Raw genomic sequence first — 20,934 nt, forward strand, 5'->3', positions numbered from 1 at the left:
TATTACAGTGGATGATCCACCCCTCTTCAGGTAGCTTTGACAATGTCATGAGTACACGATCAAGCCATCAAAAATAAGGAAAAAGAAAAAAAATGATTGTAATAGTTATATCATTAGAAACATCACACACCATATTATGAAAACATATTGTTGATGTTAATTTTTTTTAGATGAAGTATTTTGTGTCTATGATTAATGGATCAATGAATGAATGTTATACGTTAATGAATAAGTTCTATATGTCTCTTTATGTACATGATCTTATTTCATGTTATGAAAACATATTTTTTATGATAAAATTTATTGAGATGAAATACTTTGTGGATTTACAAATGAATGAATGTTTGATATTTGTTTTTTATGTACCTTAATGTCTTGTTTTCAACTATTTCCTATATAGTAGATAGATTAGGTATTGGGGAATTGAGAGTGATGTGAGGGGGAGGGGGGGGGGGGGGGGGGGGGGCGCGGGTTGTGGGGGCGCACGGCGGGGCGGGGGGCATGAGAGTTCCAACTTCATGTGGTTGGCCTTGTTCAGTACAGAAAAAAGTATGATTTGGTTAATATTGGAGCAAAACACCCTCAATCCAACAAAGCAACAACAGAGTCAATGTTGACTAAACTGTTTCTTCATCGATTGGAGGGATGTTTTCTCCAATATTAAACTACTCAAACAAATTATTCTCGAAACCAATAGGGGCTCATTCAGGTATTCATGCACACAAGTATTTTTAATTATTATTTATTCATGTAATTAAATTTAATATTTTGTCAAATTTAATATAAGTTTGCCTCATTGGTCTCATGAAAATATGTAGGACAACTATTTTCAATTTGGATGTTGAAGTGGAATAACTATCTGAAGCAAATAGCTCAAAATGGTAAGGGTTTAGGTGAGACAACCTAATTTGTTTGATATTTGTGTTGTACGTCTTGGCCGAGTGGGAGTTACATAAAGTTTTATAAGAAACAACAAACGTTTCCATGAAAACAAATCATGTATTATTTGTCTTTCTTTGACAATTGTGTTTGTATTTGGGTGAAAGGTCATAAACTTCCATTTTTCATGCAGGGCAGTAGGATAAACTCTTACTCTATTAATTGTGCATAACGATTTTTATTCTATTTTATTAATTCTTTATCGCATCTAACTTCTCCTCCTTCCTTTGTTTTGCAGGTACTATCATTCACATATCTAGATTTGAAATATTAACTAGGGTTGGAGTCATCTACATGAAAAAAAATCATCGAAGTACTGCTCAACTTTATCCCACCAAGTGCTTGGCTACTAGGTGTGTGATTTAGTTTTGTGTTGCATTTGATTTCAAACAATTTTTTATTTCTACATTAAAAATTCCAAGACCATAGATGTTGAGAAAACTAGGGAAAACAAAATTAGGGTTTCTTTTATAATGTTTTATCTTGTTATATTGACAATTATTGTGACATAATGTTATTTCACCATCATCATTATTATTTTGTGTTCTTCATCAAGATAATGCCAATAAAGAAGACCAAAATGAAAATAAGAACACCAAAAATAGGCTTCAGGCCAAGAAAAAACCCCTACACAAGGGAAACACCCAAACAATTCTCTTCTTATAGAAATTCAAGGAAGAATTCCAAGAAATTTGATCAAATTAACTCACCAAGTGATAGGAAAATGACCCAAACAACAATGCTTCTCTCTATAACTCGGTCTGCTGCTCTTCTCTAGCTCGAAATTTGAACAGAGATAACTTTCTTCCCATATGTGTGAGCTTTCCAAACAAATAATTGATGCAAAATGAAAACAAATAGACCTTATTTATTTCCTCGCTATCCTTCACCTTTTTCTCACTCTGAATTTTTCTCAGACTTATTGAAGAGACCGAATTACATGTGTGACTCAAATGAGATCTAATACCTCTCCTTTGTTGAGAAATCTAGGGCGTAATGTGGGTTAGGTTCTTCAATTTCATTTCTTTGACCTTGACATTTACTTGTGAAATTATATGTTGATTAGGTTAGTTCTTATTTCATCAAATAAATGGCAACATGAAGATCACAAAGAAAAGAACACAAGATGTAGGTGCACAGCTAGGGAAAAACCCCCATGAAGGGGAAAACCTAGTCAACTCTTTCTCTAGTAGATTAAATCAAGTTGAGACACACTTTACCCTTTGAAAAAAGAAATATACTTACTCCAACCACTAGAACATTTCCTCTTGCAATTGTCTCTGTAATCATGGTTCTTGGCTCCTTCTGTTTCAACTGCAAAATTTTGACCCTCCTTCTGCGATTGTCTCGACCCTCCTACTTTAGAAATTTCGGTTCCTGCTTCAGAAATCTTGACCTTCCTTTTGCAATAGTATCAACCATTTCTATAATGATATTTAAAACAAGGAACTTTGACCTCCCTACAATTGTTTCTGCAATTCACATATTTGGCTTCCTCTCTATAATAGTATTCTAAGATTCTCAACTTCCTCTAAATTTCCTGGTCTTGTAATAGTTTCTCTTACTTCTTGAATGAATGCTTCCCTTCTCTCCTTCAAATGGTGAAATAGAAGGTTAATTATACTTATTGGACAATGTGTATTTGAGTTGACATGAACAATTTGACTTGAAGATGACTTGTAGGCTTGTAATGAAGGTTGACTTGATTATATTCTATTTGGAGGCTTTGAAGGATGAATGGTAATCCTTTTGGGAGAAGGAACTTATTTGGTGGAGGAGATATTTAGACACAAAAACATTTTTCCTTTCTTGACCTTAAGAATCCCAAGAAGGGTCTCTTAAAAAAATGACTTTCACTTTGACTTTGACTCAACAAAAATCTTAGAAGCCTACAATGGAGGCTTGACCTATTGACCCAAGCATGAAACCCATGCTTTAATAAGTCAATAAAAATAATTTTATTTTATTTCTTATGACTCAAATACAATTATGAAGAGTGCCACTAGTTACATTATTCAACACTCCCCCTTAACTATGGAGGTATTCATATTTTTTACATATAGGCACTAGTATGAACTCAAAATGAAATGATCTACAAAGATAAAGAGTCATACAGGGCCGCAACACTTTCTAATTAGATACTTGACTAGGGTATCTAACTAGGTGGGACTAAGGTGTGTTCCAAGCTTAAACCACTATAGGTACCATTAGGATTCCACTCTAACACCAACCCAGGTATATATGTGTGTATCCAAGGTCAGAGCTCTATGACCAACACCACCCTCCCTACTTCGAGATCTAGACATCAACACACGGGCCAACCAATTTTCCTCCTAAGCTTTAGGTACTCAGCCCCAAATGCTTACACCTCTCCTTATAAACACTATATATATATCCATTAGTCGAGCATGGTTCCAAAAATCATATTTTATGATGGAGAGATCTTGCATAAACACAACCCCAATTAGCAATAACCTTTCAATGCATATATATGTTAATACAAACCTTAGGGGTCTTAAGTTATCCTGATGCTACTCATATATCTTGTTACAATTTAAAAAAAAACGTTGAAATATTCTTCAACTTTATTATCAACATCTTATGAACTCATGGAAGGTATCCAAGCTCCACCTTATGTTGGACAATTGACATTTTCTGATTGATTTGTGGCACTTGGTATGTTGGAATTGATGTCAACCAGACTAGCATTAAGGTAGATTCCAGGTAGAGAGATTGCAACCATTTTTCAGGTAGAAAATGGGCTCAAGGACTACATCAAACCTTCTCCACTGGAAAGTTCTTTGAAAAATATTTCCAATGGGATGCGGAAGTCCATGAATGGATCTCAGGATCAAAAGTTATTGATATTCGAAGTAAGGACCTTGAAGTCCTTAAGAGCAGGCAAAATTTCAGAGTCTCAGGCAATTAGAAGCAGGCCAAATTTTGGATCCTAAATTTCATAACTTCGAGACCTCAGACAATTGGAGGCTCTGGATGTTGGAAGGTCAGAATATTTGAGCAGGAAAAATTTCAGACCCCAAATTTCAAAACCTTAGAACCTCAAAATATAAAAACCAAAGATAACATGGAACCAGGGAAGCAAGCCGATATCAAAACCCCTCGAAACTTCAAGACTTCATAATTTTGGAGTTTTGTAACTCCTTATCAAAATTTCAGAGTTTCGTAACTCCTTATTATTTAATTTTTTAAAAGCATCGAGGGTTGGAGGGAGCAAGATTTACAAAGGAACTCGTTGCAAAACCAAAGGACTGAGGGACCCTTTATCTCTCCTTTGATAGGACACATGGAAATAGGTGATTGGACCTCAAGAGATGATGGTGGCATATGATGTCAACATGAAGTTGCTGTATGGAGGAAACGTGGCAAGAAGATTCAACATTGTTGAGTGGTATAATGGAGAAAATCCTGGTGACACATGTCACCACTAAGGATACGCCACATGGAGATGATGACGAGAGCATGATGTCATCCTGGAAGCTTATTGGAGGTCGATATTTCCTAAATCCTCCATAATTAAATTTTGAGAATGTACCGATACCAGGGAGCTTTGATGTTGATTGATATTTGGTCATGGAGACCCAACGAACCAAGGGCATAGAGTAGGGCTTAGCACCTAAGTTCTATGAAGACACCACATGGGTATATCAGAGGTTGAAAATTTTGTATCTCCTCTCTAATTGAATTTTGAAGGAAGTTTCAATACCAGGGAGCTCTCATGTGTTGGAATTTGGTCGTGGAAGCTAAAATAACCAAGGGAAGAGAGAAAATACACAAAGATATAGGCCCTCGGTAGGATCCTGAAGGCCTTAGCACCTAAGTGCCATGTTTCCAGTCGCAACACTCATTACTATGGTGGAGATGCGATAAGGGACAAAGAAAATGGCGATAAAAGCCAATATTGGAATCTCGCAATTTCATAACATTCCACCTTAATAAATCTATGATATGTGGAGGCTCAAAATTCTAGCATAGAGGTGTATGAAGCCACCGGTCACAAACCTCGTCTTATTGTGGAAAAAAAATAAGAGGCAAAGCAAAAGGGGTTAAAGGCCAATCAAAATATCGTGATTTCGAAACATTTCCTTAATAAATTTAAGAAATGTTTGGGATCTGATATTGAAGTGCAGAGGAGTATGAAAGATGTATGAGTCTGCATGTAAGAAGTAACTGCACACAGAAGAGTTGGTTGTTGAAAATAGCAACAAGAAATGATAAAAATAGAATCCAGAAATTCTAGTTTAATTTGTTCTTGAATTAAACTAAGAATTAAAATCGAATTTATTCTCATAGAAACTTGTAATAGTTAACTAGAGTGAGTTGACTTAGTTAACTTAGGAATTTAAAGTTGGAAGTCTTTCTGAAGTCATGTATATGTTCTCCCTATATTATAGGGGTCCAGGATGAGTTAATTATGAGTGGTAATTAGTTAACTCAGTTTATTGAGTTAAGTCCAGTTAAATTAGTTCCAAACTGTTTGAGGAACTAATAGTGAGTTAACAGTCAGTTGATGCATTAGTGCACTCAACTAGTGCTACTATAGTTAACTGAATATTTACTCATCAGAAATTCGTGCATGTCGATTCTGAGAAAGACCCATTTGAGACTAGAGTGCAGGGACAATGTACTATTTGTTGTATAATTTTCTGAGTTGTACATATGGTGCATGCAATCAGGAACTAAACCTAGAAGGGGTTACATAGTTATGGATGAGGAATTTCCCTTTAAATACAGGCTAATTCTCTCAGGAATTGTGAAAAGAATTAGAAGCTTGGAGGCTTGGAAATTTGGCTAAGTATTGGCCAAAGGAAGTCATCAGGCGGAGGATAGGAAATACTTGTGTAGGCTAAGCTCAACGTTGAGCAGAGCATATTGTATTCATCCAAATTATTTGACCAAGGGCGCAAGGAAATATGAGACTTGGAGAGCTTGTGAAGAGGCTAAGCTTTGGCCTTGAGATTGATTATAATTTGGAGATTGAATTTGCTGAGTGCTGTGATTGTTCTAGAGAGAACAAACATTTTAATGTCATCTTGATTTTCCTTATTAATACAAAACAGATAGTTATGTTTTGAGTTATGGTTTTCCCCAGATACTTATTGTGTTATGTGCCATTGATGTTCTTCCTCTTGTCGATTATTGTTTTGCTTGATCTTTATGTGCTTCCGCTGTAAAGAGTAGAAGTAGATTCTTGTCTCTTGTTTTAGTAGATTACATGAGCTTGTGAATCTACATGATTTTCTACATGGTATGGAGCTGTATTTGTTTTTGGGCCGCGAATTTGCAGAGAAGATATGAAAAATTTTGTGCAAAATTTTCAGAAAGAAATAGAAGATCTGGTTTCCTTGCAAAAAATATCCAAATTCAAAAAAACAATCGGTTGAATCAGAGTTCAGATTAGGGAGATATCGCTGATTTAAAATCAACTCTTTTTCCAACAAATTTCATGACGGCGAGACAAATGAAACATATTGGTGTGCTAGCCAAGAACCTGTTTTCACTTGAGGTACAAGATGCATGCAAATCCTTGAGGAGAAAGGCAAAGGTTAGAGACTTGGTGGTTGAGAGGGAGAGTAAATTACCTCTCAACATGCAACCCCAGAAGAAGCAATCTCAGAAGCAGCTTCAGGAAGTTGTGGAGCAACCACAACTAGAGAAGTTGAGAGGAGACTAAGTGGATGTATCCAGTCATGAAGAGACCTCTAGTAGGGGGGAATTTTGATCTAGGTGGGTTGAGGGATCACATGTAGCCATACCTCCAGGTGTGAGGTGGGGTGATTTGAAGTAATAGTCCCAAGAGGGTTGAAATTGGGCAAGGTCCATTGAGTGGTTTTATCTCAAGGATCGTACCTTGCTATGAGAGCACAAAGTACATAGTAGTAGGAGTAACTAGTGGGATTGATGCAGTCAGATATCAAAGTGATAGAGGCTAGATGTTACACAACATTTTGTCAATATCCCTATACTCCCCGCTCCTTGATCCTGGAGGACCTCTACAATGAACCTTACATGCTTTCCCTTCATGAAGAAACTCCCATTGTGTTCCTGTTCATGAGCAGAATAATTCCCTTTTGCACAATTTCCCCAAAATCTTCTATTTTTCCTAATTTACAAGATGATGCTAATGGCCCTTGTCCTCCTTGCGCCAATATGCAGGGATTAACACTGCCCCTAGCGCCGACCAGAGTGACTGAGATTTTTTCCAGTTGAGCCAGTCCTCCTATGGGAAATTTTCTAAATAAAGAGCATAAGCTTCTAGCTCTAGAAGCTTCGTAATGGAAGTCTGGTAAAAGGTTTGGCCAGATGGGGTCGAGGATGTCAGTTTGGGCTCCTTTCCCCTATAAGTATGGAACTACCTCAAGAGATAATATCTTCTCCCATGAGAAGATGATCCATCTCCCATCCATTCATGCTATATAAACCTCCCCTTTTCCCAAACACAAGCTAGGGTTAATGTTGGTGTGCTAGTGCTAATTAATTTTGGAGTAAACAACAAGCTATTCATAGTTGTAGCTCTCTAGTTGTGTGAGGGAGAAGTGTGAATTTGGTTTAGTGTGAAGCCTAAAGGGAATATCCTTAAAACTATCATTGTTGAGGCCATCATGGAATGCTAGCAGAAGTGCGTGGGAACCTGGTTTTATCAGAGGAGAACGACAACGTCAAGACAATGGTTGTAATCTCTTCTTGATTCAATATATATGCAACTATCGGTTGATTTCCTACATGATGTGTCATATTACATGTTCATGGATTAATGTTTCTCGACTTGTTAAGTAGGTTGAATTACAATTTGTCTATTATCACGGTTGTTTTTTGCTGTTGTTTACTTGTTTCAGGTGTTTGAAGAAGGAAACGAGAGATAGCTGGAGTGAGCAAGCAAGGACATCATCAAATGGGATAAGCGTACTAAGAGGTAGGCCCTCTTAATTGGTTCTAACCTAAGGAAATCTTCCATAGAATGTATCGGTTGTGGCTAGACCCATTATTGGGCTAGAGGAATTGTTTGTGTCTGCACTCATAATTTTACTTCACCACAAATTGGCGACCATACTAGGGAACCAATCCTTCTATTTGTCTTGTTTGAGATTTCATGATTTTGTGTGAACTTTTCTAGTTCCACTTTTTCCCTTTGGTTCTGTTTGTTTTCCTTTGCTTACTGGTCTGAGTTTAAAATTCATAGTAGCAAATGTGGTCCCAACTTTAATTTTTATTTTTTTCTTGGCTTCCTCACTTAGCACGCTTAATTCGCTGATAGTCATGCCGATCAGCACGATATGCTGAGAAATAGTCGCTCAAACCTCCCTCTAGCGGTTTTTGTCAGTTAGGCAGTCGTGTCGATGCTTGTAAGTGAAGATTAGGGTTTGTCCCCATCTTGACTAGTGTGTTTTTCTCCCATGATTTCGACCCCGTAAGCCTTTTAGACCATTTTATCCCTGACTAGAAAGCTTCTTTTCATTTGGTTTTTCATATTTCCGCTTGATTTCTTGGGTCATTGGGTGGTTAGTGGCACTAGGTCATCTAGATTGTCATCCATTCAACTGATTGTGGACTCAGTGAGTCGAGTTGTTGGTGCATTTACTCCTTGCATTTCGTTCACAGTCCTGTTCCGACTTTGACCTCCATTACAAAAGTTCGAAAAGTTTTCGTTTGCTTGTCTAAACATTTCTTTTCCGGCATGGATCACATTTCTTGTCTTGTTTTTGGTAAATTCGGTGTTTCATTAGTTTGAACGAGTTTCTCTTTTTGCGTTTTCATTTGTTTGAAGAGGTAATTGTTTCGAAAACTTTTTCATTGAATTGTTGCATGCGAAAAATTCATTTCGTTGTTTCATGAAAAAGTATGAAATTCTAGTTTGTTGCATCAGTATGCTATGGTAGTTAGCGTCGTTAAAGACTAGGATTGCATTGGAATTTGAAACGAAAAAGAACTCTTTTTACTTTTAGAAGGACTGTTAGAAATGTACTTGTCAGGGAATTAGGAATTGGATTGTATTTTTCATTAGTTTATTTTCTCAAAAAATGAAGACGTGAAAAATCATTTTGATTTTAGTTGCTTGGTTGTTTGCATTTGATTGTGTGTTTCCTACCCTCTCTAGTGTAGACAATTCGTCGAATTGAAAGGGTCTTGTCCCATTTAGTTTCATTTAGGGTTATTCGAGTCACATTGCTAAGGCCTGAAAACTGAGACATAACTCAAGGTAAAACTTAAAATGAACTCAATTAACCTAAGGCACATTTGAAACCTAATGATCATATCTATAAGGTCTAGGCTAGAGACGTGTTCCAACATCTTTAAAGTAGCTGTCGTTAGCTTCGGCACTAGACAACACTAGTATGAATTTGTGCTCCCCGTACCATCGAGTATATAGTAGGAGACCACTCTAGGCTGCAATCCTTTATCCATAGGAAACTGAGTTGGCCACCTTGCCAACATGATACATTGAACACAACATTTGGGGAGATTTCCTACCCGTACTTCTCGGTTCACCGGGAGGTATTCTGCAGTTCATGGTGGCCTGGTAATCCTTTTTACCTAGATCATCCAGAGAAATCATTTGATATTTTTGACTCATTAAACTTAAAATATCATTCGAGCACTTGTCCTTTCAAGCTCATTCCAATCAAAAGCGATAGAGTCATCTTTGTTTCTTTCTTGAATCTTAAAAAATTAAAGAGCACCAGTCTATTTATGCGTCTTAATAAATTGATTGCCCACGATTTTATAACATCCTGTTAGTCTTTTCTAGACCAAATCGTGAGTTTCCCTTAAAAGAACTTTTAAAGCCTTGAAGTTTATTTCTCTCTTTTCCTGTTAACTAAGACAAGGTCATCGTGTCTGAACCATCTGGTTCACCTAGTTCCTCTTCCTCTCCTCCATCTAAAAGATTGCCTGAGGAGCCATTTCCTGAATTACCAGAGTCACTTGATGTTACCGGGAATAGTGTCTATGCAGAACTGCTAATCCCACTAAGGCTGGTAGCTACCTTAGAAACAAACAAAGTAAAACTACTTTCTTTTTCCTTTATGAAAGATAGATGAGAGAGTAATAAAAGAGACCAACCGCTGTCTTGCGCTTGGTTCTTTGTTCGATTCCTCTCTCTTCTGATAGTCCTTTGCTACTTGCTTTCTTGTATACCCAGCTTCACAGAGTACCTGTAGAATCAAAGCAGCATAACACTATACGAGAACATGGATCTATTATCATAAGCAATATAGGATCAGATGTATATTAACCACACAAATGCATAAAACATCAATCACACAAGTGTATGGAGGAAAACTAGAATAGTTTTATTGACAATCAAGAAAGAGCCAAGAGAATTACAACCAATTGTTCTAACCCAGCATCATCCTCTCAGCAAGTAAGCCCTTCTTCACCTCATGAAAAGCTTAGATCACCCAACACTATGATGTTGCCTCAGGAAACCAACAACAATTCCTTACAAGATGCAAAATTCCAGCCTCTGGATCTCTGGGATGAGGGATCCATATATAGATGTCTGCAAGGGAGATGAGTCATCTTGTGATTTGATTAGTGTCTTCCCTTTGATAGTTCTTGATTCCACTTGGAGATTGATGATCTCTTACTCATCCCTGGTTGAATTCAGATAGGCAAGTGTCACTGGAGAAGTTTCTGGAAGATTCCATGCTTCTCCACCTTGCGGATTGACCCTGCCATTTGTCCCTTCTCGCCCATTGCACCCCATAGAAGGGATTTTTGAAATGCAACGCACCTACTGTGTGTATTTAGGTGGGATGCAACGCACTTTGCCTATGGAGCAGGTGAAATGGTCTAGTTTTGACCATTTTTGAGTAGTTTTTTATGGAGAACTTCTGGGAGATGCTGTAATCAGTTGACCTTGTTCTTTTAGGGGTTGGAACAACACCTTTAGGGACTTAGGAGCCCTTGGTTTATGGACATTTTATGCTTGGGGTTGCAGTGCCCAAAAATGTCTATAACAGTTTCCCCCTAAAGCATGAGGTCGTTAATCTTTTGATGTCGGGTGAAATGCTTTATCATGAGGATCTGAAGTTCTTTCAAGATGGAAGGAGACCTGTAATAAGATACAATACAATACATTGTCTTCATAATTTTTTCATGATCTAGCTGAGGCAGGCATTCCCATGCTCAACTTTATAAATTCATTTTTCATGTACATGAGACAGACAATCGTCTGAGTGTAGACTGATGATTCTGGTAGAGCCATCATCCCTTAGATTGGATGATTATCTGTGCAACAATGATGTACATTTGATGTCTTTATTTTCCTGAATATATATCGCAGCCTGGATGGATGAAACTAGATCCAGGGTCTTCAATCTCATTCAATCTTCACTCAAAGTACAAGTCGATCCATGTGAGAGATGTTCTGGAGTCGAACATGGAAAGACATCGCCTGATTACCAACCAATGATGTAAGTTGTTAACAGGCGCGAGAGGAATCACCGATAATGATAATGATCCTCAAGGTACTGTAGTACAATTCATGTGGTGTGAATAAGGGAATTGGCTTCAAACACCACGTAAAATCTTTCGGTCGAAGGCCATTTATGTAAACCTGTCGCCGGAAGTGAGAAACTTGCCATTGAGGCATGCAAGCTTCAAAGTACTGAAAGGGTTGTTCCTAGATCGCCTTCTTGGATAATGAGCTGATGTCGACAAGAAGTGATCCGTCATAGGAGGGCATTAATGAATCCCACATCAATGACACGGAATGGAGCAAATGATTTTAATGGAGGTGAAAACAATCTGGTGATATATGGTTCAGGGTGGCGGTCATGAAAGAATGGAGCGAAAATGTATTATAGTGGGCGAGACATAGGTGAATTCTCTGAATGACTTCTCTTGAACAAATCGGTGACACTGACATGATGGATTGGTAGAATTAACCCCAAATGTGGATGGTGTGATGGAACCATGGTGATATGACCAGTGAATGGAACAACCCAACCCGACTAGGATGCAGAGTGAAAGTGTCATGTTCAAGAGCGACTTGCTACCAACAAAGTTTCTTCAAGTTTTCTTCCCAATTTTTCCCCAGTAATTGCTGACCAGTACCTCTTTATTTTTGTCAAGCTTGAGGAGGATAACATATGCTTGTTCTATAATTTTCCCTTCGGGAAAACCCATCGCTATGTTTTAACGAGCCTAGCAATAGTGAAACTCGTTCTTGTCTGTTATGGACAAGTTTGTCGCTATTAGGTTTTAACGAGTTTAACGACAAAGATAATTTAGTCCTTTTCAATTTTAGAGAGTCTGAAAAGGAACGTAAAGGAAACTCAAAATATCCTTTTTCGTCATCAAATCCCTTAAGTCCGAAAAAGTATAAAATAATACGAAAGGGATGAATTTTCGGTAATTTTAACGAGCCGAACAAGACAAGCGCTCGATCTTTTTGTGTAATAATCCCTCAGGTCCAAAAAGATTAAAATCTAAAGGAGGGATAGCACTTCCGGTCACTTTAACGAGCTGGAGAGGCCAATGGCTCGGCAATCTTTTCATATTTTACGAGTCAGTTGAAAAGAGCTTAAAGGAGACTCGTTTTTGAGGAACGAGTGATAAATTCGGGTAGCAGCTGATTCCAGGTAAGGTTTGGAATTTTCCAATCATGGCAGTGTCACAAGGATGGCTAACAAGATCACTCTTCGTAGCTATTCCTCAAAAGGGGTAAACAATCAAGTGGAGGTGAATGATCGGCCAATACAGAGTGGAGGTGATGATGAGAACACGACCAAGGCTTTAAAGGCTGAAGTACTACATTCACGATGGTTATTTACCGGAAATTAGTTCATTTTTTAATGAGCTTAAACGCGGGGGGAAACACTTGCTCATTGCTTATGTTTATTTTTTAACGAGCTTGAATTCCGCAATAAAATTGCTCGATCCAGTCGTATAATAAGGATGTCTCATCTAAGATGCCATTTTTGTGGAGCTTGCACCTTACAAAGCTTTGCTCCGGATCCTTTCTTTATGCAAGTTAGGAAACGACTAATCCTACAAGTTTAAAGGGTTAGAGGACCTACAAATTTAAAAAATAAATAGTCGCTCTTCGCTTGCACACCAAAAGGTTTGCATGCCCCCAAGTATAGAGAAAAATTTCTAGGTTACCAAGAAAGTTTCATCTGCGTAGCGGATAAAATTCTTTCTCGGCGATGCCTATCGAAATAGGCAAAGAGGAGTGGTGTCACCCGGCATAACCTTAACGAAGGTATCTTATTCCAGTCTGTTCCCATTTTCCTGTAAGGATGGGTTCGCCAGATTAGTCATATATCCCTCGCGGAAATCAACCCTATACCCAAGGTTCTTCTGCCGAAGCAGACCAGGATGCATGCCCCCTGGGTTTCAGTCATGTCCCCCGAATCACTCGCGCTCATCAGGTGGACGGACTGGGGATTGATGAGACATTCCTTGCATGAAAAGACCATTCAGGGATGGTATATGACTATTTTCCATGCGTGAACCGGGGAATGAAAGCTGGTCTACGAGCTTGACCACTCTTCCTTCGTGCGGAAAACACATTACTCTAAAGAGTGAGGAGACAATGGCTCCCATGCAATAAATATAGTCTTGTCCAAGGAGTAGATTATAATCCAGGGGTCCTTGGACTACCATTACGTTCATGTGAACGGTTTTCCTTCTCAATGTAATGGGCACATTGAGAAGGATCCCTAACGGTCGACTGGTTCCTTTGTCAAAGCCTGTTAGATTTCTCATTTCAAGCAAAAGCGATGGCGAACCAAGCGCTTTCCAAGCAGTTGAGGAAAGGATACTCACAGAAGCCCCTTCATCTATGATGGTACCAGCCATAACCATTCTATATACTTGAGTGATGATTCGGAATGGTATACTAGTCGGTAAATGGGGTTTGCCTAGTAGATTCCAGTCAAAGGAAACGACCAGGTTGCTTGGAGGTGGGACGGAATAGACGGCTGGGTATGACTTTGACGAACTTCCTTCCTACGGTAAAGGAACGGGTATACTGCCCCCATGTTCATCGGAGTCTGTGTTTACGAAGAGAATTTGGACGGTGTCATCTTTGTTCTCTTCGGTGACTGTATCATCTGAAGACGGAACCTCTGAAGGCAAGACCGGGTCAACTGCAGCCTCGACCTTTTGAATTTCATCAGGTATGGATTCAGATGGTTTATCTTCAATTATAGACGCTTTGGCCGACCACAAGGGCGTGTCAGCCGGATTTTCAACTAGCGACGGACTCGACAAGAGTTTCTTATATCCAGGAGGGAGCCGTAACGGTGAAACCGGACGGTCGTCCAAAACTATTTTAGCCTCATCTAAGAAGGGACAACGGTGAATGGCATGATCGCCTTCACACAGTCTACAAGGAAGTTTACTTTTTCCTTTTTGTCCAGGGGCTTCACTTTCACTAGTTGACGGTGTACTTTCAACATGATCACTAGAGGTTGACGACACCGGGTTGTGCAAACGAGGAGACCAGTCCCTTAGGATTCGAGGGATGCAAGGACAATCTCTATGATATTGGTCCCCTTTGCAAATGACACATGGCGATTTAGGCCTGGTGAGTGCAGTGTGTGGATTTTCGCTAGACGACGTTTGGTTGCCCCTTTTCTCCTTTGGCTCCTTCTTCTTCTTCTCTTTCTTCTTCTTTTCCTTCTTCTTCTCAAGAACTTAATTTTTGGCTTTACCAACTTCATCAAGCGAAGAGGAAGGAGGAGAGGAAGAATTAGATGAAGTAGAGGGTTGGGGGTAACTCCGGTATCATTTAGTTGCTGACTCGATTGTTCAGGAATCGCGGTGTTCTGAACGACGGAGGTTGAGAAGAGCCATACGGGCAAACCAATTGTCAATCCTGGAAGTGACAATGTGGCCATGTGGGGTGCACCAACATCTCCCCAAGAGGAGAAGGGACTAGGATTTCCTCCAAGAGGAATTCCTTGGTTAGTGGACTCCATTTTCCTCAACCCAAGACCAACGTAGGAAAGGTGATAATTATTCCGTTTAAAATAAATTTTAGACGCTTTGACACAACTTGTTTTTTCAATTTTAAAGAGTCGAGAAAAAACAAAAAATGACTCTAGTCGCCTTCGATTTTTAATGAGCCTGAAGTGACAAGTGCTCAGATGGACCTTTTTCGTTAAGGAGTCTAAAAAGGAATGAAAGGGACTGCTATGGAAATCTAGACAGAGGGTTTACCAAACCAATCGCAAAACTGCAGAATACTTTTTACGGTACGACAGTCAATCTTTCCGAATGCTGTGTTCAGTGCATTGCGATCGATAGGGCGGTAGACACGGCTTCCTATGGATAAAGGATTAAGCCTATTGTGGTCTCCCAAAATATACTCGACGGTACGTGGGAGCGCAAGTCTGTACTGGCACTTATCGTCTCAAAGTGGAGGAATCACCAAACCAACAGTGAAAACAACAGTTACCAGGCTTTACGACGCCAGAATACGTCTCTAGCCTAGACTTCTAGATGTTGTCCGTTAGGTTCCAAAGCGTTGTTAGATTCATTAAATTTATTTTATAGATGATCTTGCTTAAGAAATTTGCCTTTCAGGTTCACCGTGTGATGTAGATGTACAATTCCTAAAATGCAATCTAAGATGATAAACAGTTGTTTTATCTTCTTTGTGCAATGAAAATCCTAGCTACTAAGGAAAGAGAGATAGCGTTCTTTCAACAAAGAGCAAAGAGCACACACTATATGCACTATCCTAAATCAAACCAACAAACAATCTAAATGAAAATGCACATGCATGTATTTGTTTTCAGCCTTCTTAATGTGTAAATGATAAAAAGAAAGCTAATGCACAAATCTGAATTATTTTCAAAGTGACAATTACTAACAAGTTTCTTTTCAAAACAAAATGAGGACAATGACAACACTTTGTGATTTGGAATTGAAAACTTGCTTTCGACACTAGAAAAACTACTAATTCAGATCAAATACAATAGTAACAGGGTAATCGACTATCAAGAGCAATTAGACTCTCTTCTATGACTGAAAACGACACTTGCGATACTTTCAAATCGAGAAACGACAATACAATTACGTTACTTATTTGTAAAGGAGAACTGAAAATGACTCAAAAAATACATAAAAACATTTACAGTTATTTGCACAATGGATACAGAATAACAGCAAGGAAAGGGGTTTCAAACAGAGGTGTACTAACTACAGGCAGCAAAACTCTTGAATAGATCTGAAAAGAGTGAACATAGAAACCAAATTTTAGGAACAATGCCTAGTTTGATCAGCGCACATGTAACACAGTGAAACTGAAATGCAACGCACCTACTACACTTGGGAAGTGCGCTGAATTTGAGATTCACAGAACAGACAGTGCACTGGTCTAGGGATGAGACTTTGATTGGGTTCCAGGTCACAATTTGCAGTTCAGTTCAGGGATTTTTGGCCGAGCAAGTGGTAATTAGTAAATCAATCACAGGGGTAGATCTAAGGAGGTTACTAGATCCACCAAAAGGGCAATTAGAGAGCTTGTAAATCAATTGTTTAAATCATAAACAAAACCCGGAGATTGACTGAAGCAGTGTTGATCTACTTTGCACTTGCATAGAAAATGCAGTTCGAAGGCTAGCTGGCTTGACTTCAGGCTCTGTCTGTAAGTTTATAAAGTAAACAAATGTAGATGAACAAACAATCTACTCGCTCCCCAGCGGAGTCGCCATTTTGTTACCGGGAATAGTGTGTATGCAGAACTGTTAATCCCACTAAGGCTAGTAGCTACCTTAGAAACAAACAAAGTAAAACTACTTTCATTTTCCTTTATGAAAGATAGATGAGAGAATAATAAAAGAGACCAACCCCTGTCTTGCGCTTGGTTCTTTGTTCGATTCCTCTCTCTTCTGATAGTCCTTTGCTACTTGCTTTCTTGTATACCCAGCTTCACAGAGTACCTGTAGAATCAAAGCAGCATAACACTATACGAGAACATGGATCTATTATCATAAGCAATATAGGATTAGATGTATATTAACCACACAAATGCATAAAACATCAATCACACAAGTGTATGGAGGAAAACTATAATAGTTTTATTGATAATCAAGAAAGAGCCAAGAGAATTACAACCAATTGTTCTGACCCAGCATCATCCTCTCAACAAGTAAGCCCTTCTTCACCTCATGAAAAGCTTAGATCACCCAACACTATGATGTTGCCTCAGGAAACCAACAACAATTCCCTACAAGATGCAAAATTCCAGCCTCTGGATCTCTGGGATGAGGGATCCATATATAGATGTCTGCAAGGGAGATGAGTCAGCTTGTGATTTGATTAGTGTCTTCCCTCTGATAGTTCTTGATTCCACTTGGAGATTGATTATCTCTTACTCATCCCTGGTCAAGTTCAGATAGGCAAGTGTCACTGGAGAAGTTTCTGGAAGATTCCATGCTTCTCCACCTTGCGGATTGACCCTGCAATTTGTCCCTTTTCGCCCATCGCACCCCATAGAATGGATTTTTGAAATGCAACGCACCTACTGTGTATATTTAGGTGGGATGCAACGCACTTTGCCTATGGAGCAGGTGAAATGGTCCAGTTTTGACCAGTTCTGAGTAGTTTTTTATGGAGAACTTTTGGGAGATGCTGTAATCAGTTGACCTTGTTCTTTTAGGGGTTGGAAAAACACCTTTAGGGACTTAGGATCCCTTGGTTTATGGAAATTTTATGCTTGGGGTTGCAGTGCCCAAAAATGTCTATAGCACTTGAGGACCAAGGTGTTGAACTCGAAATTGTTCTGAGCATTCAAACTTTGTCATATCGTCCTCCACTTACTTCAGAGACTGGGTCACTTGTTGATTTTGGCCTGGAATCTCTGGGAAATCCCGTTCAAACTCCTAAGAGTTCGCCGATCACTGAAGGTTAGCTTGGACTGGTTATCTATCCTCTGAATCCTTTGTTTGACCCTGTTGTGATATCACTATTGCATCCGTATAGTCTGTACAATCAGCCGGGTGTTCCTTTGGAATTATCCCCTCGTACTTCTTCGGTTGTTCATCATCATTTGTTCCCATATATGGAACCCGAAGGCAATGCTCCAATCACCTCTTTGGATGAGTCAGAAGTTTCTACTCCACACACTGTCGAGGAGGAAGACCATCCTTTTCCTCCTAAAGGTTTCCCCTATACAGGGAGCATTCCCATTAGTGTGTATCAGGAATTGCCACCTAATTATGTGTCTTTGGCATAGTTGGTTTCAGGTACACCTAGTGCCTCATCACTTTACCATAACCCTGTTTGGGTGTCAGGTGACATGCCTACTATAGGTCTGTTCATTGCGAACTCGACCTCCTAACAGGCCGTTACCTCAGTCACAGTGCAACCCACCATTCCGAACCCTCTTGTATTGTCTATTCCAGTTGCCTGTCCAATTCAATCGACGGTCTTGAGGAATGTCTCTCTCAGTTCCTCCATCCCTCCAGCCAGTGGCCAAGTTGTGCCACTACCTAGGGGGTAGAATATAAATGTTTCTATGGTGTCAAGCACCACCAATGTGAGTGGCTCACAGGCTCACATGCTTGGTATGAACCAACCTTCTTCTGGTGTTATTCAAAACCCTACTGATCTTGCTGGATCGAGAAATGTCCAGTACCAATAGGTTCACAATCCCGTTCGTCCGTCTGGGTCAAGCATTGTCTAGTACCAGCAACCTTATGAAGCTCAGGTCCAATACCAAACTCCTTACGTTCCATATGGTTCTCAAGGAATGGTTAATTAGCTTTACACCCTTCATTCTGGGAAGTACGTTCAACCTGGCTCATCCACCTTCCAGGGTGGCTATGGCCAGATTTAGTTCAATAATTTTCCAAGTACTATTCAAGTACCCTTGCAACAATAAGGACAATCTCTAGAAGAACAAGGGAAACCTTTGTTACCGCAAGGGAAACCTTTGTTGCAGCAAGGGATATCCACACAAAAACAAGGGCAAATGATCCTGCAGCAACCGCAGGGGCAACTATTGCAGCAAACCATGCAGTAGCAGATTCACTATAATTCACAAACCTCCCAGCCCATGTCCTCGCAGGGCCAACCTTTGCAGCCCTAGGGACAAATTTTATAGCTGCAAGGCCAACCCTTACAACAACAAAACCATCCTGGGCAACAGAAACCATTATATACATATCAGCAAGGTCCACCCTTGCAAGGGCAAGGCCAAGGTCAAGTCCTACAGTAGCAGGCCCAAAATCCTAATGTCCTAGGTCAACAGGTCCATAATCCTTTTGGCTAAGGGCAGCAAGTACAAAACCCTAATGTCCTAGGTCAACAGGTACAAAATCCTTTTGGTCAAGGGTAGTAGGTACATAATCCCTATGTCCAAGGGCAACAAGTGTATAATCCTTATGCCCAAGGGCACCAGGTCCAAAATCCTCTTGTTTAGGGGCAACAGGTTCACCACCCATATGTTCAGGGACAATAGGTACAATACCCATATGTCCAAGGTCAACAGGCTCAACAACCTCTTAACCCATACATTGCTTATCAACAACCTATGACTGGACAGTTCCAAGGTATTCAAGGTCAAAATCCTCCCTATGGCCAAGGTAACCTGCAATGGGGGCAGAATCAAATGCCATATGGCCAAAATCGCCCACTGTGGGGCCAAAATCCTTACCAACAGGGATGGGATCCTCCACTTGGACCTGCTTACTAACCTCCAATTCCTTTTAATACTCAATTGCCATTCTTGGCCACACTAGAGTTGCTAGATGTGTCTCACCTTATGAATGATCCAATTCTTCATTTGCCATATTGGTCTCTGGTTCCTCCCAAGATCCTGAGTGATTGTTCAAAATTTGATGGGAAAGCAAAAGAAGATCCTCAAGCCCATGTGATGACATATCACCTCTGGTGCTCTTTGAATTCTTAAGTTGATGATTCCATTCATCTCCGTCTTTTCCAGTGAACCCTCACAGGTGATGCAACCAAGTGGTACATTGAGCTTCCTCGAAGTACTTACCATGACTTTAACTCTTTAGCCATGGATTTCCTCATGCATTTCCAACTTCTGGTTTGCTATGAAACTAGCACCTATTTGCTCACATCACATAAGCAAGATACTGTGATGCACATATCCGATCACATCCATGAATGGAGACGTAGACATCACCTGATCAAATTCAAGATTGCTGATCAGTTGCTCACAGAATGGTTCACTAAGTCATTCGTGGCCCCAATTCCTCACGATATAGCTATTGGTGGGTGCATTAATGAAGAACAAGCCATTTCTCATGCCCAATACTTAGATTTAGTTTATTCTTAGTCTCGCACTTTGTATGATTTATTACCTGATGCTCTGCGGCCATAATCCAATCCCATGACATCGAAGTTGCAAGCTACACCTCTTGTTGATGGAGTCATTGGTTCAGTGTCCCAGACCCCTACTAAATCTTCTTCCAAATAGAAGTCGGTCTCAATCATTGTTCCCAAAAGCTCTTCATAGAATCAACCTGGCCTTGGTAAAACCTCAGAGGTCCACATTGTCCAGTCTATCGTAGCGGACAAATCCTCGAAAGGTAAGAAGAAAGGCAAAGGCAAGGGTAAAGCCGATGCCCCTAAATCATCAACTGGTGAATCTTCATAACGGAAACCTAAGTTTCCTTACCTCATTTGCAAGGAGGATAACTACACCAAGGATTGTCCCCGATGATCCAAAGTTAGTCATTTGCTCAAAAGGACCCCAAATATCCTAAAAGAGCCATTTTTGTCTCAATAGACCAAGATGGTAGACCAACCTCAATCATCTGCTTCCTCAGGATTTCAAGTGTTCATAATGAGTACGTCTATTAATGTGGCTACTAGATCAAAATATTATGAAACTCTTGCTCTGACAGTTGGGAAAGAAAAAGAAGCCACCCCTTCTTCTTCTGCCCTGAGTTCTGGCCCTCTTCATATTGAGCGCCCTAACCCTGATTCCACTATATGACCACCCTCTTGAGGTGTGCTAAGGAAATCCTCGTACAATCCCAATGCCTG

The sequence above is a fragment of the Pinus tabuliformis genome, chromosome 3_2, assembly GCF_031772625.1.
Source record: "Pinus tabuliformis cultivar Carrire ecotype Pingquan chromosome 3_2, CPIR1, whole genome shotgun sequence".
Taxonomy (NCBI): Eukaryota; Viridiplantae; Streptophyta; class Pinopsida; order Pinales; family Pinaceae; genus Pinus; species Pinus tabuliformis.